Source organism: Cibotium barometz, chromosome 25 (assembly GCF_041138505.1).
Source record: "Cibotium barometz isolate CiBa-2024 chromosome 25, ASM4113850v1, whole genome shotgun sequence".
Taxonomy (NCBI): domain Eukaryota; kingdom Viridiplantae; phylum Streptophyta; class Polypodiopsida; order Cyatheales; family Cibotiaceae; genus Cibotium; species Cibotium barometz.
Window position 1 is genome coordinate 44,366,371 of NC_141070.1, and position 27,846 is coordinate 44,394,216.

Below are 27,846 nucleotides of genomic sequence, written 5' to 3' on the forward strand. Positions count from 1 at the left end.
TATACAAGTGAATAGGGTGTGTGTGGAAACAAGCTCTTGGATAGAGGTTGTAAAAGAGGAGATGTAATTGTGAAAGAACCTGTGAAAAGGTGAGAAGAATCTACTGGGAGAGAATAATGGGTAGCATGAGAGAATTTAGGAGTGTGGAGATATTCTGGGAGATATTCAGGAAAAAGAGAAGAGGTGGAGAGAATCAGGCAAAAGGTGGAGATATTTTGGGAGTGAATCATGGAGAAATCAATGGGATTAGATGCTTGATGTAAACTCTATAAATTGAGGCATAGCCCTAATGAGAATTTGCTGGTTTTTGAGTATCCATGCTTACATTAATCTATTTGCTAATTATTCACTAATTACATCTTAATCATTTCTTAATCACTTTGTTAATGATGTTGATTCTAGTGTATGATCCACCATAGCTCATCATTATGCTCAAATTTCAATATGCACAACCTTACACTAGGCTTATTATAAAATAGGGAAAGTCTTGGACTTCATATGTAAGTGCTTAGGCTAGTAAAAGGCTGCCATGTACTATTTTTAAGTCATGGCCAGCCAAGTGTGAACACTAGTCACATGTACATAAGTCAATTTCTCAATAAGAAAAGCATAATCATTTCCCTTTGCAATAGATTGTATGTGAGCTCTCTCTCTCTCTCTCTCTCTCTCTCTCTCTTTCTCTCTCTCTCTCTCTCTTTCTCTCTCTCTCTCTCTCTCTCTTGCATGTGATTTATTGTAATCTTGCATTGCATGATGTAGTGCAATTGTGATAAGGGTATGATTAGTGGTTTTCTTTTACACAATCTTTTCTTTTTCAAGTGAGTGTGAGAGAGATTACCAAAGTAGAGAGGCTCTTCTTGCTTCCATCATAGAAAGATTGAGCACACTCTTTTGCATCCTATTGTTTTATGGAGCTCTCTGGTGTGACAACAAAGTGAGGATGCAGAGGATCATCTAGCCACCCACAAGAGGAAGTTGCAGATCACCACCACTTATGGATCTTTGGCAAAGTTCCCCAAATGACAAGTTAATCGGTGGAAGACAAGGTGAGTGCTTCTATAGTTAACAGCTACATCAAAGATGATTCTGCCACATGACAGATGGGCAAGAGTTTATGTCATTATACATGCTTAGTTCAACATATCTGCCCAATGTAGCCACCCAAGAGTTTGAACATGATTTTAGAGAAAAGCCATCAAGGAGTACACGCTCCCATAGAACTCACAAGCTAGAGGGATTCCCTTGGGAACGACTCTAGCAGTGTGATAATAAGGTTGAAGAATTCCTTCTCCTTGAGGAGCGAACGCCCGTTCCATCTTGTCAACTCTGAAGCACACGCTCGTGCCAATCTGATAGCGAATGTATGTTCCCTCTCTCCTGAGAGGCAACATACGTTCTCTTCCCATTCTAAAAGCGTACACCCGTTCAAACACAAGCGCATGCCCATTCCCAAAAAAAAAACTTCTTCTTAGAGGGTTCTGCTCAATCCTTCTACATTTCCATGCACCTATGCTCGGGTAGGTTGGTGCAAAATAACCCTCTTTTCGATGAAGTAAGCTCTCAAGATGCCCCTTCGCAACAAGTAAGATCGGACCCATCAGTAAATACTGTGTGGAGTCAAATGGTGCTTGTCTTTGAGACAGTACCAGTGAGAGTGAAGACCTCCCTAGTAGTGGACAAGGGACCCCAGACCCCAAGGAAATAGAACCTGAACCACAGTGTATGAACAGACCATCTATCCAAGAACTAGCTCCAATCTCTCCAACACATTCCCAGTAAAGCCTTTCATCAAGGCTTTGCAATTTTATCCTGGGAAACACACAATCTGAAGATCCACAACCCAAGGTGAGAGATATGGATCAACCCCAAGGAAGTGGGCATGTTCTGCCTTTAGATCCTGGTGTGGAAGTTGGCCAGAGTGAGAGCCATTAGACCCAGACCCAATTACCAGTCTAGAGAGCCATACCTATTTCAAGGGTGGCTGATTCGTCCAAGGCTCCAGAAACCTTCTCAAACCAACAACCAAGTCAATCTTTCCAAAGGCCCAAGACATCATACCAAAGCGGGGTAGCGAGGATATGCATCCATTTCTCAAAATCTTTCGGCTCTAGGAGCAGTGCGCAATCTGCTATGACCAAGTTCTCGACCCAGTAGTGATCCCCACCATCCGCGAGTCGATGAAGATACCGCTCCATCTGATCCTTGCTAAGGGCCTTTGTAAAGATGTTTGTATGATTCTCTGATCGACAGACAGTAGACCATCTTGATCGCCTTGAACATGATGAGCTCGCACACAAAGTGATAATGAATCTCAATGTGTTTCGTGCGAGCATGAAACACATGATTCTAAGTAATGGCCATGCAACTCTTTTTGTCACATTGTAGCATTGTAGGCTTCTTCTGCATCACTCCCAGATCTTGTAGAATTCTCCTTAGCCACAATACCTCACATGATGCAAAGCATGTAGCTTTGTGATCAGCCTTTGTCGATGAGAGTGCAGTTGTATTGATCCAAGAAATGTATCCTCTTACTAAGAAGTAGAGTTTAATTGATTATGAAAAAAATTTGTGTTGATTTTGAGAAAATGTGTAAATAAATATATAAGAAAAGCCATTTTCAATAAAATTTCAAGGTTTATGTGCATAAAATAAAAGAGAGAATCCTTGGTTGCACATGTGCACATTAGTGTGAACACCTAAAAACAATCTAGGTCAAAAAGGTAAAATGAAAAAACTTATTTTTAAAAAATAGATATATTATTAAATCAAATACGAGTATTTCATTAAAAATATTGGGGTAATTCCTTGCAAGGCTTTCCTCTTGTTGGAATAGTAAATTGATATATACACCACTTTGTGTGTGTACATTAACTAAATTAATCGGGCTAAGGGTAATTCTTATAAGGTTTAGAAAACCATAGTTTGGTAAAAACAAGGTGAAACTGGTTTGGTAGATGGTGGTAATCTACCTACCCATAGTATTTTGTTGATGGTTTTTGTGGTATGTGGTTTATGCAAAACAAGGGTTGTGCATTTTCTATTAGTTTACTTTAGATAAAGTGCATGCATGTAAGTACTTCTAAGGTTGAGTTTAGCCCCCAAATGGTGTGCATGGATTGTATGGTACAAATGGCTTGACATTAACTCAAGAGAACTAGGTACATGTAGAGGCTCCTAGCCACCCTTTACAAGTATAAATACCCCCTCCCTACCTTGAGAATTTCATAAATTTTATTCTAGGGATTACAATGTTCATTTCATAGTTTTCAGTGCTTGATACATGTCCTAAGCTAGTACATTCACTTTCTAGCACTTTAAGCCCTTCCAAAGTACCTAGATCTTGTCGAATTGAGTACTACAGCTACCTAATAGGGTGCAAAAAAAATTTCATGGGATTCTAGGGAGCTATGCAAGCTAAAGCTCTAAATTTGGAAAAAATGAGTCCCCAAAATTATGAGGTTGATCCTTGGGTAGGATAGGGATAAATGAATTTACTTTGATTTTTTACACATTATTTAGGTTTGAACTAAAAGGTGCATGAAAGTATACACATAAGTGTGTATATACTAAGGATGCTCATAAATGTGCACATTAACATTGCACATAGATGTGTACGTAACCCTTTATAGGAAAATCAATCTAGGAGGATTAGAAGATTAATTAAGTGAAGATTAAGAATTTTGAATAAGTTTCATTTTAGGAAAATCTTAGGCCTAGAGAGAGAAAATAGGCTTAGGGTTTTAGAGAGAAAATAGCTTTAGGTGAAAAAGAGAACCCTAAAGGTTGTTTAGAGGAATGCTTATAATTATTTTTTGTATTGATGCAAAGAATTCTAGAGAGAGAGGAGTTCTACAAGCAAAGTTCTTGAGAGAGAAAAAGAGAATCTAGAGAGAGAAAGAGAAATGACCTTTTAAACAAGTAGGAGTAAGTATAAGATTAAGTTAAAATCTTAGAATCAGCTTAAGAAAATCTAGTTGGTTCCAAATATGATTAGATTAAGTCCATCCCTCTCAAGGAAAACAATTGAGAGAGAGAAAGCCATAGATAACCCTTAATTCAAAAGATTGAGAGAAAACAATTGAGAGAACTCAAGTCAAGAGAAGGAGTGTATTTCAAAAAGCAAAGTTTAGGAAGTCTTGAAAAAGTCTAGGTTAAAAGACTTTTGATAGAAAATAAGGATCTGGACGAGAAAAGTAGGGATTGATGTGCTTGATTCATGGAGGCCCAATTCTTAAGAAGTGTGATGATTATAGGACTTGAGAAATTAAGGGACTCTCAAGGAGCGGTAACACTAAGACATGCAAGGATTGACTAGAAGGACTCTCGAGGTGTAAATTCAAGATCTAGAATGACCTTCTTTGCCTTAAGCTAAAATGGATTGGATTAGACCTGGAAATAGTCTCAAGAAAGGAACATGGGTGTGATCTTGGCATAATTGGTGTGAGGACATGAACGTGGGTGTGCTAAGACCCGAAGACCGCAAGGATTGACTAAGGATTCTTAGAAGGATTCTGCAGGTGTGTAAATTCAAGAGCTAGAATGACCATCTTTGCCTTAAGATAAAATGGATTACATTAGACTTGGAAATAGTCCCAAGAAAGGAAGATTCTTGAGAAGGCCTTGCTCGGATATGTTACGGTTGCTAGAGAACTTAGTGGCTCCAAGTTTTGACTAGAGAACTGTGATGTCTTATTAAGCTAGTGATGGTTTACACTACTTCAAATGTGATTATGGTGTATTTTGATTGAAATACTACTTAATTGTTTGGAATATTGTATTCATGTGTTGCATATGTTTTTTTTGTGTGGCCTCTGAAGGTACCACACATGTTTATGGATTGTCACGTGAGTGTCATCCCCACGGAGTGCATCACATGAAGACCTTGACCCCTCTTGCTCGAACATTGGTGTGCTCGTGGCACGATTAGTGTGAGGACATGAAGCAACTCCAGAGAGTGAAATGGGTAGGGTAGTGCCTGGTGTCTAAGTATGCATGTTGGTACTATACATACATCGCTCGTGACCCTGATACCTAGAGTGTTCATGAAGCGTCTCTGGAGTGAAATGGACAAGGTAGTGTGCATGGTGGCTAAGTGCATGATGGTATTAGACATACATGGCTTGAGAAGCCAATATTTGGAGTGTTCATGCTTCTAGTATAGGTGATGACTAATAGAAGTGACTCGGATTATTTGGCACTTGTGTTGAGATAGATGTAAGACATTGTAGTAGGGATCCTCTGATCAACCTTCGTCTTCTAGCTCTAGGGGTGATTCTAGCATGTGTTGAGACATTGTAGGGCTCCTACGATCAACCTTCGTCTTCTAGTTCTATGGATGACTCTAGCATGTTCCGAGACTTCATCATCAGTGGGTAGAACAGTCTCGATGCCCTTTGAGTACGGGAAGTTGAAGCTTGTCCGACTTTGTGAGCAGCGGCTCTCCTCCTATTTTTTGCATTATGGTCACAGCATTGAGAGGAACCATTTTATCAGCCCTGATGGTTAATAAGTTAATTCTGGTACTCAATTTATGCTCTTAGGTTGGCAGATGCTCTCAAGGGGAAATTCTTGTACATGTGATCAATACCACAACCAATGATGCTGCAGAGAGTGGTACTAGTGGTACTAGTGGTACTAGTGGTAGCCCTATAGCAGCATGCGGGATCCTAAAGCGTTAAGATCTCTCTCTCTCTCTCTCTCTCTCTCTCTCTCTCTCTCTCTCTCTCTCTCTCTCTCTCTCTCTCTCTCTCTCTCTCTCTCCCTATTGGATTGCACAATAGGGCGATGGCTATATAGATAGGGTAGACACTATCACCATCTTGAACATAGTGACTTAGGATATGACTTGGGGGACTCTAAGCCTCTAGGGGTTCTATGTAGATAGTGTCCTAAGAATGGGTGGTTGTTGTGTGGCAATTTAGAGGCGGTAGAGTTAACTTCGTAACTCTTAGCATAGATCTTTGAGGAACATCCTACCCTAGGTAAGGTATGTTAGCAAGCATGGCCTTTCCAGTGGAGCAGGTAAAGACATGTGATGAGCGGGTGGAGATAGCACGACTACCAGATGGTTGCTGCCTTTGAGATTGATTCTTGTAGCAATGGGTAGTATCATGGTTTCCTACCCTCATACAGTATGCACACCAGATCCCTCCTTGTCTGGGTCTTAGGTGGGGGCATTATATTCTTGTGTGGTTAGCATGCCATATCACACTAGAGCAACTCACATTTAGGGTATAGATGTGGTTGTCCTTTGTTGTCCTTTCTTGACCCAACTTTCCATTGCTCAAGTCATTTATTGCATAAGTGTGGCCACTAGGTCTCACTAGGTATTTTACAGTTGGAGCGGCGTGTGTTTATTTACCTTTGTCATGGATCCTCCAAGGCACTGTGCCCAATGATGCTTCTGATGGGGTTAAGTACACGACGTTACACAAGGTTGAATCAAGGATCCCTTCCAGGAGTCTTCCCATTATAGCTATTCATCACATAATTTATCATTGTCATCACATCAAGAGTAGGGGCATCTCACTCTGTTGATGTAGTCTCTAATTGATTCTTTCTCTTGCTGCTTGACATGGTAGTGTTAATCGATTGGGTTCCTTGTGTGATGGGAATACCCAATCATGAATGCAGTCTTCAAGGTGTTAAAATGAGCTTTATATTCTTATTTCAATGCTATCATAACCATTGTCCCACCTTCCCTTCCATGGGTGAGGATGAAGGCACTCACCCTTACCAAGTCATTAGATTGACAACATGTGTCGCATATTTGATCAAACACTTCTAATTGTGCAATGGGATATTTAGTCCCATTGAACTTTGGCATTAACTTTGTAATCTACATTGGTTTGATCATATTTTGTGCTCTTAGGTGTGTCGTGTGCCGCGGCTAGTAGATGAGTTACGAACCCTGTTGCTATCCCCTCCCTATGTGGACTGCTATTCTCAAGATATCTTTAGTGGTTCTTTAGTGCAACAAGTAGTGGTATAGGCGGAGGTTGAGGTAATCGTTGAGAGGGATAATAAGGGTAGTAGTAGGTAGGTGTGGCAGCATGGCATATGCTACCACCTACCTATGCTAGATATTTTGCTCACCCTTTTGAGGCAAGTTAGGGTACTATGGAGGGTAGCCATGTAAGTCTCGGTCATACTATGGGGTGTATGCTTCTCCCAATGCCGACTCTATTCCGGAGGTTCTAGCTCCTTAAAAGGTTCTTATTATTATGTAACTAGGGGCTTCAAACGTAGGTTTGGCCTCAATAACTCGAAGGGCCAAGGGGGGCGCCTAGCATGCCTACCCAAGCGAACACCATTAGCTAGGAGAGGCGATAATGTAGTCCACCTCCACAGTCCACCTCCACACCACTACTAGGAAACGCGTTACCTCTAGTCCCAATATGAACTTTGCATATAACATCTTTACAAAGTATAAGAGAATCTGGTGACAGTACGGCATTCTCCCATACGCGGCTACATATTGGCTGTAGATATGTGCTGCCATGGTGGCCGGCTGGGAGCATCTAGAAATAAGAAGCGATTTCCCAACCGTAGCAGGATGGACTCCCTGTCCATCTCTAAATAGATTAAAAGGGAATCTCTAATGCCAGGGATCTTGCCAACCTCGCGGGGTAGGTCAAGCTATGTGAAATGCCAGTGTACCTTATGGTGGCTATAGTCACTCATCTACAAACATGATGCTACGTAGGCTACATAAAGAAGCTAGGCATCGCCTCTACATATGCCATGATGTGCAAGGTAGATGGTGTGACACGTGCACACTCGCATGAACCGTCGAGACGGGTTGTGTCACCTGCACAAACTCACATGATGTGCAAGGTAGATGGTGTGTCACCTGCACTTGCATGAACCGTCAAGCCAATGAATCACGGCTAAGGTTCTCAATGGACTCACATGAGTCCATGCTAAAGAGGATGGGAAGCCGCCCAAATGAAAACCCCAACCTAGGTGTTAAAGTCATCAAAATGTCTAATAATGAAGATAAAAAAACACATACTAGAGATTAGATGAATGATTAAGTGATAAGTGAATGTAGATTAGAAAGAGGAAAAATTAAGAGTAAACAATGATAATGAGAAGGGGAAGGGCTTTTTATAGCTCGATCGAGTTAGGGTTAGGGTTTTGGACATAAAGTACATGTGTCATCAACAAGTCGATAATTTGATATTATATAACTCGATTGAGTTTCATGAAAATTATGATTTTTTGGGAGACCTTGATGGACATGTGGCAATCATTGATTCGCTCTATTTATAACTCAGTTGAGTTTTCTGAAAATACCAACCATTTATTCGGTCTATGAGTAACTCGATCGAGTTACATGGAAAAATGCATGTTTTTTTAAGTGCATTACATGGATTAAAATGACACGTCCACCAAGCATAGGATTTCCATGTAACTCGGTCGAGTTACGAGGAAAATGCTTTTTTTTAAATTAAAAATGTGCTTTCTATGTCAACATTTTTGGGGTGTATGCATGCTATAGGTTGAATATGTAACTCAGCGGATCCATGTAGGCACCACGTAACTCGATCGAGTTGTTACATGATGTCACCACGTAGCTCAACCGAGTTATGTGGTGCCTACGTGGATGTCCACCATTACGTAACTCAATCGAGTTCCGTTGTGCCTATGTGTTTGTCCATCTTGTAACTCGATTGAGTTACATGATCATCGACAATGGCCAAGCTGGTAGCTATTGTAACTCGCTCGATTTACGTCTTGAGCCTCTGTGAATGCCACTTGGTATGATGTTATTGGAAGCATCACTCAGTCGAGTTACATCCCAAGCCTCTATTGAATGCTACTGGGCATATGATGCTATTGGAAGCATAACTCGATCGAGTTATGTCAAGCTTGTTCCATTCCAATAGTACGTCAATCAAAAAGTGCGGACCCTTACTGTACGACCCGTAATCTAAAAATATCTTTGAGAATACCTTGACAACATCGACTATTGTGTAGCTCAACACAAAGGCAAGGAAATTGCAACTAAAGCAAGAGCTGCATATACTGTGGAAAAGAAAATCATGTCTATCAATGAATATGATTTAAAGATCAAGGGCATTGTTGAATCCCTTGGGTCCATCAATGTATCGGTGGAAGATGATGATTTTGTGACTATCTGTTTGAATGGGCTTGGCAAAGAGTACAAGCCATTCAAGACCTCCATTGCCAAGATAGAGTCAAATCCTGATTGCAATATGGAGGGAAATCCTATAAAAAATCCATATTGATACATTCCCATTTCATGTAAGGAATCTCTAAGGGCTGCAATTTTCCAAGCAATTTCACCCATACTAAATGTTGTCAAACATATTATAACACATCTCTTTTAAGTATAGGCAAATAAAAGCTATTTTTCATTGAATCAAAAGTCTTGACATACCTGGGATGTTTGGCTATGGGGCTATCATGTGCCTCCTTCAAGATCTTTTGAGAAGTTCACCTATATTAGGAATGCACAACATGTTATTAAAACAAAGGTACATCCGTCTTCATATTTATATCCATGTAACATAACTGCTAAAGCAAGGAAATTATGAGTGCAAAGAACACATCCAAGGAAATAACACCCTTGACTTCATCAACAAGCAATGGATTTGAAATGCATACATAGTCTTAGAAAAAACCTTCGAGTTGGGTTTTTCGAGTAGCTATTTTTTACACTTGTGTAAATATTTATTTCTCAAACAAATATAGTTCTAGTGCATAGTCAGGCTAAAGCAAGAATTGAGTAATACTAATTTTGAGTGGTTGATATAAGTAAAATATTAAAACTTAGTTTTCTAAAATATTACCAATATTTAACTTATATTCAAGGTAAATCTAGTATTATAAGCTCGAGGGGTGCACTACTAATGGAATATAGTTCTTAATGGATACTTTCAACATTTCTCGGATGCTCAAAAGTTTTGGCTCAGAGGGGTGCACTAGTAATGGAATATAGTTCTTAATGGATACTTTCAACATTTCTCGGATGCTCAAAAGTTTTGGCTCAGAAAATGCTCATCCCCATTTGAAACTACTGAAATGGTAAGCAAGGAAGCCTTCATGCTAAGTGCATCTGCAACTATATTGTGCTTGCCTAGTCTGTACTTTAAATCAAAATCAAATTCTTGTAATGTTTCCATCCACCTGCATTGGCACATATTCAATGTATATTCACACAAAAGTTTATAATGTATTAATTTATGCCACGTAATGTATTAATTTATGCCACTGACGTGGCATAAATTAATACATTTACTAAGGCCTCCCTCACCATCTACTCCACGCCCACCCCCTCCATCTCCTCCTCCTCGCCATCTGCTTGGTTGCCCCCTCCATCTCCTCGTCCTCACCATCTTCTCCATAGCTGCCCCCTCCGTCTCCTCCTCCTCTCTCTCAACCTCGCCATCTGCTTGGCAGCCTCCCTCTCCTCCTTAGTTCTGAGTGCCATGATACCCCTCCTCACATCAGCTCCCTAAGAACTACCAACAACAGTTACCCTGTCATTTTCAGTGGTTGTCTACCCCTCCTCCTCTGCATTTCGGGACCCTCAGTAGTAGGGATCTCTCGCACGAGCTTGATGAAATAACCTTTTTCGCTTGAGGAGCCCTATATGCTTTGTCAAGAAGCATGCGTAAGAGCCCAAATAGACGAGCACACGTCTAATCGAATCGAATCAAATCCTTGCTAAATTCAAATCTTAATTAGATGATCAACTCGATAATTTCATGCTGACTTTCATACTGATGTTTAATTAATAAAAAAACTTTTTGGTGCCTTGTTCAAATCCGATTCGGTGAAAATCCACTAGGTTTTCCTTTCTTTTGACTAAAAAACAACTTTTTCAGGCAACCATACGTGAAATGAATGAATGTGTGCTTCAAGGTTCAATGAACAAATTGAAATCCTTATCCTAGAAGGTAGCAGGCATCTGGATGACTGAGAAGAACTGATGATTATATCCGTGATGTTCAATGATATCATGAATTCTTTCTCTTTCTTCCTCCTCTTCATCGACCACAATCACTGCTCTAGAGGTAGCAAACCGAGTAGGAGTAAGCTAGGGAGGACTTATAAAGTATTAAGAGACTAAGGTTATGTAGAAGGGGAAGAGAAGGGTGTGAGTGTGAATGGACTTAAGGTCCACTAGCTCATCTATTTAAAGGTGGAGCTAGGAGGCATTTTGTATTGAGCAAGGCCAAGTTGTATTCATAAACAACTTAATAAGCAAGATAGTTTTCTTGTATTTTGTGAGTTCCTCTCCTCCACACACTTGATCTAGCATGAGCACCACGTTTTCTCAACATGGTATCTAGAGCTTTGGTTGATTAGGCCCCTTTGTGGTGTAGATTAGGTCATTTTGCTTCACTTTTTCTTATCCTTTCATGTGTGGAGCTCAACCCCCTGCTGGTGGAGGAGCTCTAGCAGCTCGTGGAGGCCATAACTCGCTGAGATTTCTTCAAGGGAAATGAAGAGGAGACCTGGGCATTCATAATCGTACGGCCAATTGACGGATTCGCTGCTGCGCTGCTGCGGTATTCCGCCCTGAGTGCGCCGGCTGTCGTTTTCTGCTCTGCCCACAGTCCGTACAGTTTTTCGTCGCCTAGGCTGCATAGCCTTAGGGATTTTGAAGCCCATTGAGTCAAGGAGCTACAGCTCGATTTTCACGCCGAATGGAGGCCTGACGCGACTGCTACAGCGAAAAAAATCCAGGTCCCCCTGTGAGGTTTCATTGAAGCTTGCATATAAAAGCTTCACAATAAGTTTTTTTTTCACTAATCTCCACTTATTAAGCTTCATACCTCTTCAAGTGTCTCTTGAAAGTGTTTTTGCTCCAGATTCTCTGATGTTGTGGGCTATACCATGAGGTAGTCATGAGCCTCATTCTCATTAAGCTTCATCAACATCATCTTTAAAATCTCAAATCTCTTCAAAATGTGCTTATGAGCACTAATAGTGTTGATTAACACTAATGAAGCTTCTAATCCAATAAAAAGGAGTTACTCCAAAGTGTTTTTAAACACTAAGAGTGTTATTAAATACTAATGATAAATCTAATCACCAAAATAAGTGTCATTAGAGACGTTAAAAATATGCTCTTAAGCACTAATTATATTTTTTAAACACTAATAGTGATCTTAATCACCAAACAAAGTGTTCTTTAACACTAATGAAGCTAGTCCCCATCAAAATTAGTAATTGGGCACAAACCCTAAGTGCTAAACCATAAAAATTACTATTTTAATCTCCTATTTATGCAACATCCTTGACTTGATTAGGGTTGTTGCACTCTCATAAGCCTCTCTCTTTCTAATTAAGCCTAAATATCATAAATTTTTGGTTTTTTCTTCTTTATAAATCAGCCCATTACTCTCTATAACCTCCTTCAATACCCAATGTCAAAGGACAACACTCAAATCAAGAAGTTCTCGGGAGAGGGCTTCCAGCTTGGAACTCAAAGAGGGAGATGGCATTGGAGCCTTCATCTCTCACTTGAAGGGCCTTATGGCTCAACTTGCATCAGTGAATGCGAGAATGGATGAAGATGATGCAGTGGTTGTTTTGCTAAAAGCAGTCAAGAAGGTGTACCCCACCTTGGTCACCACCCTGAAGAACATACCTAATCCCACCCTCGAAGGAGTCGTTCAATCTTGTCTTGATGAAGAAAAGAGGCCAAAGGGAGAAGCTGAATCTTCAAATGCAACCACTTCATCGACTATCGAACAAGCTTTGTCACACCAAGTGGTCAAAGTAAGATGTGCCCATTGCAAAAAGGTAGGTCATTTGGCAAATAATTGTTGGATCAAATATCCCAACAAAATGAAATGTAACAAATGTAAACAAACGGGACATATCACTTCTAAATGTCCTAACAAAGAGTCAGAGGCAAACTTTGTATCAGCCTCTAACTCCGCTGAGAAATTGTTTTAAATCTCAATGTAATCACACCTATATTCCAAACCTTGTACGCCTAATGTTATAAAGGCATCCTATGTCCAATACCACCTATTCCATTCTTTCATAGTTGGTATTGAGGGTGGGTATTAAGAGACTAAGGTTATGTAGAAGGGTGTGAGTGTGAATGGACTTAAGGTCCACTAGCTCATCTATTTAAAGGTGGAGCTAGAAAGCATTTTGTATTGAGCAAGGCCAAGTTGTATTCATAAACAACTTAATAAGCAAGATAGTTTTCTTGTATTTTGTGAGTTCCTCTCCTCCACACACTTGATCTAGCATGAGCACCACGTTTTCTCAACATAAAGAAATACAAGGAATGTTTAATCTAAACTAGCCAATTTGTAACCTCTACGGTCCTCCCATTCGAGAATGGATTTATTTACAATGATTCAATTTTAACCCTTTTCACTAATACAACATAAAGAAATACAAGGAATGTTTAATCTAAACTAGCCAATTTGTAACCTCTATGGTCCTCCCATTCGAGAATGGATTCATTTACAATGATTCAATTTTAACACTTTTCACTACTTTTTGTTTTCTCTTGAAGTCTTGGCAAAAGAGACCAACCTCATCACCACCTGAATTGAATTGACATTTGCTTGATCAAAGGAAACCTTAAAGAGAAGCTTAAGGCTTGGGAGAAGGCCTATAAAAGAATGGTGCTGGTGGCTACAAAAGATCTCATGCCAATATCCACCCATTACCCACAACATGATGGAGGAGCAGCCCATCATGAGTGTAATGGCTCCAAGGCTGGCATCTCCTAACCTTTGAAGGCATGACAACCTTTTCGACATCATAGAATGCCTTCCTAGGACCACCCAATATTAGAAGTCGAGCTCCATCTACTTTCATCGACTCCCTATATGACATCTCAACTCGATTCCAAGGATGGAACCGTGATTAGGGAGGGGGTATATGTTAACCACAATTTAACTTTACTTTGGACATGTGGATAAAACTTTTTGGCCACATCTTTTTGTGAATTCATGTAAACGATTTTGGAATATCACCAAGCTTACGGCTTGTGCAATGCTGGTTGATACATAATTATAAAGCTTAAGATATGTGTAACATAGATAGCCTATACATACCCTAGGAAATTATCTCATTCTAGTTTTTAGGCCCCCGAACATTACTTGGGAGTCGAGACACTATAAATATGAGCATGTATATAAGTCATTTTAGAAAACTAATGAGAATATAAACATAATCCCATTATCACTATTGAGTCTAGACGTGTGCTCTTGTGATGACTAGGCTTACTTGCTTTCTTTTGTTGCATGCTTGTGGATTGTGTGTGTGAGTGTATAGAGTGAAGTTATGTGCTCTCCTCTTCTCCCTCTCCCTCTCCATCTCCATCTCCATCTCCATCTCTCCTCCATTCTTGTACTCACGATTGACATTAGGTTGAGCTCTCGATAGATCTCTCCCTTCTTACTCCCTACCCAAGTGCAAAGCTCCATTATGGTGACACTAGAGAGGAGAGGACCCTTGCTTCTCCACTAGAGAGGAGAGGACCCTTGCTTCTCCACAGAAGAGGGTTGTTCAATCTTGAAAGGCTAAGGATGCAAAACCGGCTATGGCCTTTGAGTTCCTTACTTCTTCTCCGTCATGCAAGGCACAAATGTTCCCATTTTGGTGCACAGACCACTACACTTGGATGCAAGTCAGCAATCAAGAAAAAGGTGATGAGACGTTGGAGAGCCTAAAGGAATTTGCAACGCAAGGCCTCCTTTGAGGGCGCCCATTGGTGCTAGAGCTGTGTGTGTGTGTGTGTGTGTGGGGGGCGAGGGGGGATTCCTGCACGCGTGTGTGTGTGTGTGGCGAGGGGGGATTCCTGCACGCGTATGTATGAGAAAGTGAAGCAACAATTCAGCATATTTTCCTATAAGTGTGCGGAAGTACTTGTGGAAAAATGCCTTCAGCTTTTAAGACCTTAGAAATAAAGGACATATTCCTTGTTTATTATTTGATCTAGTGATTTTTTCAACCTACCGAGCCACCAACTATCTGAATATATTATTACCCCCTTCAAGAACTCTACCAACCTGGACTTCTCCTTTTTTTTTAAATCCTTTTTTATTATATAATATAGACTTTGCTTTTTATTTATATATATATAAAACCCAAACTTTTCTTTGGCACACTTCTTTGGCCCTTCTCAATGCCCTTCAATCCAAAAGCAATTGGCTTTGGTATTTTTGGGAATACTTTTTTATCTTGTGTATACCTAGAAAATGTCTTTTTTAAATCTTTTGTTTACTTTTTTAAATCGTGTTTACCTAGAAAATATCAAAAATTAAAATATAGCTATTAATATGTGTGTATAGAAAAGTTCAACCAACCCATCGAGTTTGAGTTTGACTAATCAAACCATGGGGGCTTATTCAAAACTACTCTTCCACATGTAATCACATCCTCATTCAGGAGGGTTGCAAGGTTATTGACTTTGTTTTAGGATCATATCACAATATTTCATTCACAAAGCTGGATAAGATTATTATTATTTTAAATAAGAGAGAGCATTGAAGGCCTAAAAACTAGAATGATCGATTATGTGCATTTACACATATAGTAAGAGTTACAAGGTTAGCTCAAGTGTAAAAAAAAAAAAATCATCCTTTAGTGTTATTTTCACGGCTCAAATTTACAAAAAAAACAGGTTGTAATTTTACATAGCCTTAAAGATTCAATGTTTGAAATTTTATTTATAAAACAAGTTAACCTATGTATTTTTTTCCAAAAAAAAAAAGTTTAGCTTGAAGGTCATCCTTTTTTTCATTGGTTAGAAAAAAAGTTTTTTTTATTGACACTAGTTAGAACTAAAACACCCCTAATATGCACACACTTGATAGTAATCACATCCTCATTCAGGAGGGTTGCAAGGTTATTGACTTTGTTTTAGGATCATATCACAATATTTCATTCACAAAGCTGGATAAGATTATTATTATTTTAAATAAGAGAGAGCATTGAAGGCCTAAAAACTAGAATGATCGATTATGTGCATTTACACATATAGTAAGAGTTACAAGGTTAGCTCAAGTGTAAAAAAAAAATCATCCTTTAGTGTTATTTTCACGGCTCAAATTTACAAAAAAAACAGGTTGTAATTTTACATAGCCTTAAAGATTCAATGTTTGAAATTTTATTTATAAAACAAGTTAACCTATGTATTTTTTTCCCAAAAAAAAAAAGTTTAGCTTGAAGGTCGTCCTTTTTTTCATTGGTTAGAAAAAAAGTTTTTTTTATTGACACTAGTTAGAACTAAAACACCCCTAATATGCACACACTTGATAGTTTGCCACACGCATCTAAGTCTTAATTGTTGCCATTAATATTGATCATATGCTTGAATGCCATTGTATGCTGATGTCAAGCATATGCCTCAACAAAACCACAACCATAGTTGCTTTTTGGCAAGCATCACGTCCGTTTTTGAGCATTTTGGCCGTAAAATATTCGCAAATTTTTAAAATGCCCGTAAAAAATTACACTAAAATACAAAAAAACTTCATCAAACCCATCAATTTTGAATGGTAAGGGTGCCCGCCTTTAATACAAAAAAAAAAAAGCTTTGGTATTTTTGGGAATAGTTTCCAATCTGGTGTATACATGTGAAATAGAGCATTTTAATTTAGAGATATGAATGTGCCCGTGCACGTGTGTATGTATGTGTAGAAAGGTTCGACCACCCCATGGGACTATAGGGGGCTTATTATTAAAATTATCTACTCTTTTTTACGTATCTACACCACTCTTAAAACTCTTCCAAATGTAGACACATCATCATTCATGAGGGTTGCAAGGCCATTGGTTTTGTTATAATTTCATATCACACTATTCATTGACAAAACTCGAAAGTTTTTTACAAAAAATATAGAGATATTTTTGTTTTTCAACAAATTTGCTCACACACTCAAGTACCCCAAGGGGGGTAACCTTGTTCATCCGTTGCCATATGTGAAAGGTTGGTAAGAACATGAGAAAGTGGCTGAACCCTAACAAAGAGCCCCCCAAAAGGAGGAAAAGGGAAAGATGGTTTTTTTTTGGGGGGGGGGGGGGGTGTGCGCGCACACACGCACACACGTGCGTGCTAGGCATTACAACCCTAGATAGCATGTGTTCAAAGTGATGTTTTAACGCCAGCTATATATATATTTTGAGATTCTAAATGCACCCCCTAATGCACAATGAGCCATAATAATACCCCCCTTACTCCAAGTTAATAATAGCCTCAAGTGTATGCTGAAGTTACAAGGTAGATTCAAAACACCCCTAATAAAATGCACACGCTTAATAGTTTGCAACACTTAGATATCTAACGTCTTAATTGCTTCCATCCATATACTTGGATGCCATTGTATGCTGATGTCAAGGGCGCGGACTGTGTGGAAAACAAGCATATGCTTCAACAAAACCACAATCTATTGAATTATGATGAGGAAACAATGCTACTACAGACCAAGAATCATATGATCCTCACAATGCACCTCAACAATATCTTGCTTAGAATTGAATTCTGCACTCTCGTTTTGCCCGCAATGTCGATGCTTTTCTCACTGGTTATTGAATGTCCAAAGATGAGAACTAGAATGAAGCCGAAACTCCATAAGCTACTTGACATGGAATAGAAGTGGGGGAAATCTTTTGATTCGGAGTGATGAACTTAATTCAACCCTCGACAACATCATGCACATCAAGCTCTACACCCACATCATCACAGCACTAGCAAATTCTTAGGCAGCCTGAAATCTCTCAACTTAAAACTTCAAAACAAAGACTGTTAACAAAACAAGGATATACCCTATTCAGATTGTTCCAAGTTTTACAATAAAATATTAACTACACTTGAGAGTTTCACAAACCTCTTCATTCAGACTGTCCTTCACTGATCAACTGATTTCCTATCCTTGAACTCCATTGTGTAAGTTTAAGATGTACAAAATGAGAGCTTACAGATAACTGTAGTCAATAATGTGTATTAAACCTCGAAAGAGGAAAATGGAGAAGAAGAGAGGAGACAAATTTAAAGAGAGTACAAGTGAAGACCAGAGGAGAAGGAAAGCTGAAATTAGAAGGAACAAAATCTCATCTTCTATTCACACTCAAATCCTCAAAACCACTGGTTGGTGTATAATGGACCTGAAAACCGATAGCCTCTAATACTTTGGAAAAGAAAACACGGAGGAGATTTTCTGATCAAATCACTGTTTCTATGTGTGCTCTTCAGAACCTTTTTTTGAGCTGTCATTGGAAACAATGCAGCCATCACCTTTCACGTTAGAGAAGGGAGCCGTATTGTAGCAGAAATCTTAAAATAATGTGTTACTGTGCTACACAACAAATATACTTGGTTCTCAAGGGAATCCAGCTATTTATATAAGTTGAATACACTCTGAAGCATTTCAAGATCGGGCAGAGAGAACATGGCATTCATTTACAAGCCTTCTCAAGGTGCCAGAATACTAAGTACCTGCATACACACTATTTTGATCCATGTCTGATTTCTCCCACATAGGGTAACACTTGCCTCGGAGATTTTACCAGCACCCCATTCGAATTCCTAGGCTTTACAGGGTAGCTACTTGCACTTCTATGTAATGGAAGGCAGCTTTTGCCAGAGTTTGAGCGTGGGCGACTTAGCTTTGCTAGTCCCTCCCCATGTACAGACTCTTTGTTTCACATATTGTTGGACTCTTTCTCTGAAGAAAGACAGATGTGCCTTTGGTTGGCGTTGTGTGTAGAAACTCGTTTTGATACTGTTTTATGGCTTCCCTTACCTTCCTTTTTGGTGAAGGGATTCAAAACTTTGCTCAATGCAGCAGCTGATGACTGTTGCTGTGTCTCCATCCTAATGACTTTTTCTATGCGCTCCATTGCTAGTATGCTCCCTGACACCATGATAAGGACTTCTGTCTGACTCAGAAGACTGGCTGCCAGACATACGACTAGCAACACTCTTAGGTGCATTTCGGGGTGTGTAGAAGCCCAGGGCTCAGGACCATTGCCCTTGTCACCCACAGGTGTACAACTACTAACCATCTGCTGACTATGCTGACTAGACAAGGTTCTTTCTTTCCCATCTCTGGCCTGAACCTTACATGATTGTTCTACATCCCAGCTCTCATGAGCAACAGGATATTTGTGTGCTCTTACATCCCGTTTCAATAGGACCTACAATCCTTGCAGCTTTGACAGGTCGTTGAATGGGAGTGTCATTGCACAATGCAGCAACCTGTCCTGGTTCCTCATCCTTCTCAACATAGAATGGGCTTGATGAGCTAGCCATTTTGCAAAGAAGACGAGCAGTGGCTTGTACTCAGGAGAGTATGGCACATCTGTAGAATTAAATGATAAAAATTCAACAATCGGTAATAACACAATAGACCTTATGCATGATAACACAATGGAGCTTACGCATGCATAAGCTCTTCTTATGCTCTTGTGCAATGCAAGAGTTCTATGCATTAGAAGAGCTTATGCATGATCCACCACACACCCCTGTGGATTTTATTATTATTATTATTATTTTCTTTTTGGGGGGGGGGATGAATATTCAAGTGGGATGAGAAAAACGTACCGCTCCATGTCTCTTGCATTTCATGGCTAGCCGGCACTGACAAGGGAGGCAAGCTGCTTGAAGCATTTGTGGGGGCAGTTTTCACAGGTTCAGTGCACTGTTTTTCTTTATTAATATACACCGACAATGACTCAAAGTCTTGATTCTGTCCGCCTTAGTTTCCATGCTTTTGTGATAAGCTTGTATTCTTCTGCGATGCATGGTTCACAACCTGACCATCCATCACCTGGTCGATATCATGACATATAGCCTCTGCCTGTTTGATGGGAGTAGCCGTGTCGACCTGTTGCTCTTTCTTCCTACACTCAGCTTGGGACTCACCACCACCACCATCTGTCTCAATCCTTTCCTGTACAACTAAGGGTGCTTCATTAGGCTATTTGAGGCTTAGTAGAAACTATACTGGAGGAATGTGCCATAGACTCTGCAGCTTCTGCCTCTGGTGACTGTTTGTTTAAATCTATCTCGAACAGACCCTCCTTCTCCTTCTGCCCAAGCTTCTCCACGGGCTTTGTCAGAGGACTTTTCTCAAAATCCAGTTTGAAGGGAAATCTACTCCCTTGAGAAATTCCAACCACATGATCAGCTGAGTCTTGGATGACTCCCGTTTTGGTGATCCAGCCTAAACCAGTGATTTATTCTGGAACTTGTGAATCTATCACATGCATTCTCCTGAGGTGCTTGGCCAGAATTGAAAGGAGAAAGCAGAGGAGGAAGACTGCCAGTCTTGTTATCACAAGTTCTCAGCCTAGCCCCCGTCTCAGTGGAAGAGATTCTGTTTTCTAAGAGGCTGCAGCTTGGGTTAGCATAGAGTCCAAAGACTCATTTGGATGAAGCTGCAACATATTCCAAAATTCTGCTGGAGGGATCACAGGGAAGGGCTCAATAGGAAAAACAGACGATGCTTCTTGTGGCTTTCTACTCTCTGAAAATGGTGGATCAGACACACAACAGAAAGGCTGCAAACATGATTAAGGTTGTGCATTAGAGCTTACACACTCAAAAACACACGAGACAAGACTGATCAGAATTTGTCCAATGAACAAGAATAAACCCCATGTAAGATGGCATAAATTGTGCATACCTTGACTTTGGTATCAGGCAATGCACCACAAAGGCTCTCTTCATTATCATCAAGAGGAGTAGACTCAAGGTCTAGCATGAACTTGTGAGGCTGTCCCTCCGCCAGTTTCGCAAAGAGCGAAGTGGGTCTTGGCTTAGGAGGGGGGAGCTCTGCATTGGAAGGCCTAGCCAAATTTTGTAGTATCGAGCTAACATGCGCTCCAAATGAGCTGTCGACAACGCCACTTGTCGGAAGGTCCTGCCTTGCGGGGAAAAACACCCGCGTTGAAATCACCTGACATCAGACTTTCTAATGAAATGTCTTTCATATATCGTGTCAAATCCAATGTTTTGGCATCCATTCTGTATAAACCTGTGGGAGACACCCAATTGCATGTTGGAAAATGAACAACTATAATCCAAAGTGCAAATTCGAATATACAAATCTGCTTACCTAGAATACCCTTAGATGAAGTGGAGGTTGAGTGACTAAAAGCAGGATCACTAGTTACTGACGACAAGGCATGCTCGTCTTTAGCTTTCCCCTTTGTTCCGGTTGCGTTTCCTAGGAGGTGGCTTCTCTGCATTCTCTGCACAATCAGCCACAGATGAGCCATTGGTGAGAAAGTTCAAGTCAGAAAAGCCTTGAAAATTTGTGTGCAACGGTAACAGACAATGCCATGCAGTATTGATAGGAGCTCACCACCATTTCCCGTCCCCTTGGCACTGGGTCGCCTGCGCTTGGGCGGAGGCGGTGGGGTTACATCTTGAGGCTGTTGTGAGGTCGCTTCCCCATTTGGGTTTGCATCTGCATTTGCAGCAAGGGGGCCGGGATTGACTCTCTTCCTGGCAGTAGTGCCGGCCCTGCTCTTTCTCACGCGCTTCGGCTTGTCCTTTACAATGGGAGAGGCCCCAGCACCGAAATCTTGAGAGCCCAGCTGAGGAGAGGTCAGAAGGATCTTACGAAGGCTCTCAGGAGGGCTTAGAAAGGGTGGGAATGGTAAGGATGATTCTCTTCTATTAGTGACACCTACAGCATAACATTACATTTCTTCATTAAAATTCAACCAGCAGCCCAATTCTGAAAAAAAATGACGACAAGCCATACAGGAGGGCAACTATAAGATGTTGATGTGAATGATGAAACTGCCAAAAGTTAAACAAGTGAGATGATATCATAGCACCCAAATGCTTTCTAGATGATGATAATGGAAAACACAACAAGGAAGACAGGAAAAAAGATAAATCGACTAATCGATTTCCACATACACCCCAAAAGTTATTCGAGAACTACAAAGCTCGATACAGAGATCGGTGGTGTAGTACCTGGCAGGGGCGGTAGAGAGGCGCCCGAGCCCTTGACGGGTGCGGCAGGCGGCGCCGGCGTGGGCGTGGGCGCGCTGTGGAAGACCGGCACGGGCAGGGGCCTGTATCCGTTGTTGCTTCTGACCGGGCCAGGTTCTTTGAAGGGTGCCGGGTTGGCCATGGTGGCCAGCAGGTTGTCTAGCATGGCCTTGGGGATGGTGGGGATTTCCATGTACTCCATTGTTGTCTCTCTCTCTCTCTCTCTCTCTCTCTCTCTCTCTCTCTCTCACACACACACACACACACACAGGTTAACCTCTTGTGGTATATACTCGGATCTGCTCTGCTTTGCGTTGCTCTTGGGTTAGGTTTGCCCACTGCAGCGGCGAAGAATCTGTATCCAAGAAGGGACAAGAGTAGAAAAAGGGGATTCCAGGCGCAGGCCAAGAAAAGAGAAATCAGGCGCCATAGGTTGTATGGGAGGGGAGGGAAGGAGGGGATCTGATGAAGACAGAGGGAGAAGGCAAGTTGGCCTAAGGAGACGAGAGTATATTGAAAGAAGACCTGCCTCCACGGATAATCAGATAGAAATCACGCACAGCGGCACACAGCCAGCATTGAAAGAAGGGGGCAGAATTGGGCCTTGTGAGAGACACTGCCAGTGTTGGCTGATTTTGCGTGCGGTTGGAGTTAGCAGCAGATAGTGGTAGAGAGAGAGAGAGAGAGAGAGAGAGGGGGGGGGGCAAAAGTAGGTTGGTAGGCGGTTCGGACGGGACAGACAACAACATAGAAAGAAAAAATTAATGCCAGGAAAATGTGGGGAAAAATTGAAGAGAAAGATAGACGACCCCAAATGTGGAAAATGGAATAAAGAACATGATTGGGCAAACTGACAGCAAGTGGAAACTGGTTATTTCCGGTCATAGTAGGAAAACTCGCAGATGCCGTCTGGATTTTGTCGGTTGTTAACCGCTGCCTGTGCCACCCTGTGACCGGGTAACCGGGTGCTTTTTTGGGGTTCCCAAATCCACAAAGCGCCTGCCGACTCCGTTCCTCGTTTTTCCAAGCTTCCAACCAACCAGACCAAAGGAATTTATGATTAAAAAACATATGAAAAAATATTCATTAAAAATGATCGAATTATTTTCACTACGCGGGCGGAGGAGAAATAAAATCCAAAGCGCATGCAATGATCCCGCTCGGCGTTACCGTTCCCATTGACTCCAAAGAAAACATATTTTAAGAAAAATAACACCAAAAAGAAAAGCCAAGGGGAAGCACTTTTTAATGTTTTAATTAATTAGTTACGAGGCAAATATATAGATATCTATATATTATTATGCAGGCCCCCGCCTTGCCGATCAGCCGCCGCCGCATTCACCGCATTATATAGATCTCACGTTTTCTGAACTTTGAAGTACCCTTTTTTACACACCCTGCCCGCGTCCGCTGCCCGCCCATGATCCGCATGAAATTGCTACTTCCACAGTTCCACTTGCCTCGCAGCGTCACCTCAACGTCGCCTCACCCTCATCACGGAACACTGCTCTCTTTTTGCCGTTTTACACGTCCGGGCCCCACAGCAGTCTGCAGATACCCACCTCCTATAATCCGACGTGGCGATTGTGGGATCCTCGCATGACCCGCTTGCTGTGCACGTCAACATGTGGCACAGTGGCACCCGCTACCAGTCAATAACCCACAGCGTGACCAGCCCCTCCCGCTCGCACCTCAGATTGCAGTGCGTGGGAATGATCCCTTTTATCGCATTCTGTTTTGCTTTTTGCCGGGAAAGCCGAGCGGACCGTGCCGGCAAGATTGCGTGGGGACCACCCTCGTCTCCTTCGAAGAAGCAAGCCCCCATATTACGAAACAGAACTATATATTAGCGAGTTTATTAATTATTTAATTAACGATATCCACCAATATGCGCATTTACGTAATGCCCACTTTAGCATGATTCCCATGAACATTTAGTTTTGGTTTTGGAGATTGAACATTAATTCAAGCTAATACAAATTTCCAAGATTGCTTCCATTTTTCTTAATAATAAAATTACCTTTTCTCTCCCCAAAAAAAAAAGATAGCTTCCATTGTAGTTCAATTTGAGCTCAAAAACCTGCGGTGTTGTGGGGGGGACAAAATCTCTAGCTTTTGTTGGAAAAAGTTGGATTAGGGGGTGGGGGGTTGAGTATTTTTTTAATTTACTTTAAATGATTTTTTCACCTTTTTTGAAGGAAAAAAAACAGAAAAAAAGGGTGGCCCCGACCAACCCAATCTCTTCAATTCTAACGAGACCGCCATCCTCTCCTTCAATCTTTGCGAGTATGACGAGGTGCTTAGAAGCATGTCCCTATCAAAAAGCCCCACTCTTTTGAATTTGGCCCTTTTGCTCTCTCTTTATTCGATCCATTAAAAATCGTCAATGAAGACACTTGTGACCTTAGTAGGTACACACTGCCCATCTCCAATAGTCCACACTATGGGTCCCAATCAAAACACGACCAACCTCCTCTCTCTCTCTCTCTCAACTCTCATCATGAGTACGTGCCATCTTGTTCACCTACCAAAAGACCATCATTCCTTCTCAAGGAGGGACTTTTTAAAAAAAAAAATTTAAAGAACAAAGTTCCAAAGTTCACAACTTTTGAGTGGGTCTAACGAAGTGTTCACGGAGAATATTTTTCTTCACAGATCTTAAAACTTGCAATTTTAAAGTTTACAGGTTTTTCTTCGATATTTACAAGTTTTTCCCCTAACATATAACTAAAATGCTTAAAATTTTGTCGATCTTTAAAATTACAAAAATTAAATTTACAATTGAGATGATGAATTTTGCAAGTGCGTTGTAAGGGTTTGTGAGTTTTCTATGAACATTGGTTTGGCGTCCTCTACTCACTAGTAAGTCTTCCAAAAAATGGGTACCTTTCTCACCATTGAAATATAGGATAGACACATCACCAAAAGTGTCGTCTCAAACCCTTAGACTCTCTCATAATCCATTATGCAAGCCCTCTCTGTTTCTCCTCCATCTCGTGCTGCCCGGAGCTTCTTCTAGCGGCTTTGGTCCAAGGGTTCACCAAGTGAGATAATGTGCCAACCTTGTCATGCTCAATCTTCTTGCATAAGTTGAGCAATAGTGATCCACACGACAAAATATGAAAAAGCACCCGCAATCTCATAGTAAATCACAACCAAGATTACATACAACTCTTCCAGTGGACTAGTCAAAGTCTCATGAAGTGCATGCATTTTTATAAAATTCTTCTTAATGATTTCAATAAATTGGACCTCTCTCTCTCTCTCTCTCTCTCTCTCTCTCTCTCTCTCTCTCTCTCTCTCTCTCTCTACATAAACACGACGCGAATTTGATTGGCTTTCATGTTAGTAGGGCTACAATGCATCATAGCACAAGTGGATTGTGAAGTGGGATTCAATGATGACAATGTTTGATATAATGGGATTTTTGATTCAGAGTACCTGTCATACTTTTCACATTTTCCATCTCCAACCCTTAGATAAGAATTGTAAGGTAGATTATAATCAAGCAAAAAACTAATGATAAAATTTGGGTTGGCTTGAGAGATGAACCACTTATATTCATTTTCTCATGATAAATTAAAGAGTGTGAGGCAATCCACGTTAGTGGTTTACTACTATGAAAATAGAAAAGGATAGGGTGAAGTGTCACAAATAGTGCAAATATGACACCCTCAATGCTTAGATATATAACTTGATATTGATTGGCATCATTTATTCCTTGAGTTAAAGTAGTTTAACATAAGTGTAAACTTTTTAATCACCCTAGCTAAAGAGATCCCATTACCAAGTGCAGTATGCTTTGTGCATTATTAATCAATATTTTATGAGTGTTAATTTATTTTTGATAAATTAAGCCTCCTTGATATCCTTTTACAAAAACATGCTATTTTTTTAACACGAAGTCATCATACTTACAATTGTCAGGCCTCTAACTATTTGCTTAGCAGCATTGTAAATTATTCATTTAGGTTTTTGTTCTTAATTAACCATTTCTTAGAGAATGAGATTTGTGTAATATAAGCTCGGGGTACCTCGATTCTCTCACTTCCAAGTCACATCTTTATTATCACTTGGGTCACATGATACATGGATGAGTTTTCCAAAGGTGGTTGAATAATTGGATGGGCCAAAATACACATTTGGTCACATAATGGACCCTCTCTACCCTTTAACAAAAGGGTTAAAAATGAGTTCTAGCCTTAATTGAAATACATTAAAATTTTAGCTCAAAGTTGGGCTACTCCACGTTTGCTGCTAAACACTCCTGATTTAATTCCTTAACTAAAACTTCAAGGGAGGATGAGGAATTACATTGAGAGAGAGAGAGAGAGAGAGAGAGAGAGAGAGAGAGAGAGAGAGAGAGAGAGAGAGAGAGAAGAGAGAGAGAGAGAGAGAGAGAGGTGATCATGATAGCTCAGTTGGTTAAGGTGATCGCAAGGTTGCCCGAGGTTGCGGGTTCGATCCTTGCTATCGCGTGCTTGGTCATCAATTGCATGTCGATGTTATGGGATACAAGTCCCAAAAATGGTTTCCATAAGGTTTGAACCCATGTTGGTGGGTTCAAAGGCTAGTGGCATTACCGCTACGCCCACTACAATACTACGAAGAGAGAGAGAGAGAGAGAGAGAGAGAGAGAGAGAGAGAGAGAGAGAGAGAGAGAGAGAGAGAGAGAGAGAGAGAGAGAGAGAGAGAGAGAGAGAGAGAGAGAGAGAGAGAGAGAGAGAGAGGGTGGGGTGGGGGTGGGGGTGGGTGGATTGGCTGGGTTGGGTCGTGAATGCATCTCACACAATACTTATAAAGAACCCACATCCATCATCAACACTTTAAGTTTGACCCTTTTCCATAATGGAAGAGGTGGTTACGAAACTTTAAAGAGTTACCCTATTTAAAACTCAAAGCTTTAAAAAATCTATGTTGGTGAACTAAGACATGGTTGAGAACTTGTCCAAACAAGAATAAATAATATGTTGTCAACTTTATATACACACAAATGTGGTGCATATACATGTACAGTAAGATCAAATTAGAAATATAGGTCATCATTAATGTCATTTGTGTCAAAGTTGCAACTATATCCGTACAACTTGTCCTATAATAAAAAGAAAATGTTAAGCATTTTTCACCCAAAAACCATTGGCTAAGTCACATTTTTTTTTCTTTCTCAAGGTTTTGTCAACATCATGAATGTAAAATCTCCATGCTAGGACTTTATTGATGTGAGACTCTTAATTTGAGAAGTATTATTCTTTTCTTTAGTCAAGGATGAGCTAATGTTTCTCCTCTAGTTAAATGAACCCTCTTTTTATCAATTATTTTTTTAATTACCAATATGGGTGAAAAAGGAGATGCCTTAACATTTTAGAGGCATAGCTTAAGGCCAACCTCACTCCATTACAAAGGCTTATTTTTTGAACTACCAATATGGGTGAAAAAGGAGATGCCTTAAATTTTAGAGGCATAGCTACAACCCAACCTCACTCCATTACAAGGCTAGATGTTTTATTTTGCCAACACACATTACTAGTTTATAACAAAATACTTTTAGGTGCTAATAAATAGAATAAAAATTAACACACATTACTAGTTTATAACTAAATACTTTCATGTACTAGTTTATAACAAATGCTGATAAATAGAATAAAATTAATAATTGTGTTAAAAGAGATGAGTGTAAGATTTAACAAGGGACGTGTAATAGGTACAAACTTTACAAAAGGCCAAAGTTATTAAATTATGGGGAAGGTCTATCAAGGAAGTGTGTATGAGAGAGTTCTAATCTAGGTAGTAACTTTCATACATTATACACAAAAAAGTAAAGTAAGTGGGTTTTTGGTGGTCCTCCACTCATATTAAGGATGCATACAACTTTAAAAGTTTTGTTT

The 27,846-nt window shown here is 40.4% G+C and overlaps 1 pseudogene across 1 annotated transcript; it reads right to left on the reverse strand.

Moving 5' to 3' along the window:
• Positions 1 to 18,325: 18,325 nt before the first annotated feature.
• LOC147624604 (uncharacterized) lies at positions 18,326 to 22,652 on the reverse strand (annotated as a pseudogene). The gene is made up of 8 exons (XR_015269135.1): positions 21,944 to 22,652; positions 21,321 to 21,647; positions 21,072 to 21,207; positions 20,640 to 20,990; positions 20,275 to 20,514; positions 19,933 to 20,192; positions 19,556 to 19,652; positions 18,326 to 19,313 (listed from the first exon to the last, which is right to left on the reverse strand). The product of XR_015269135.1 is annotated as an uncharacterized LOC147624604 (transcript).
• Between the last annotated feature and the right edge of the window lie 5,194 nt (positions 22,653 to 27,846).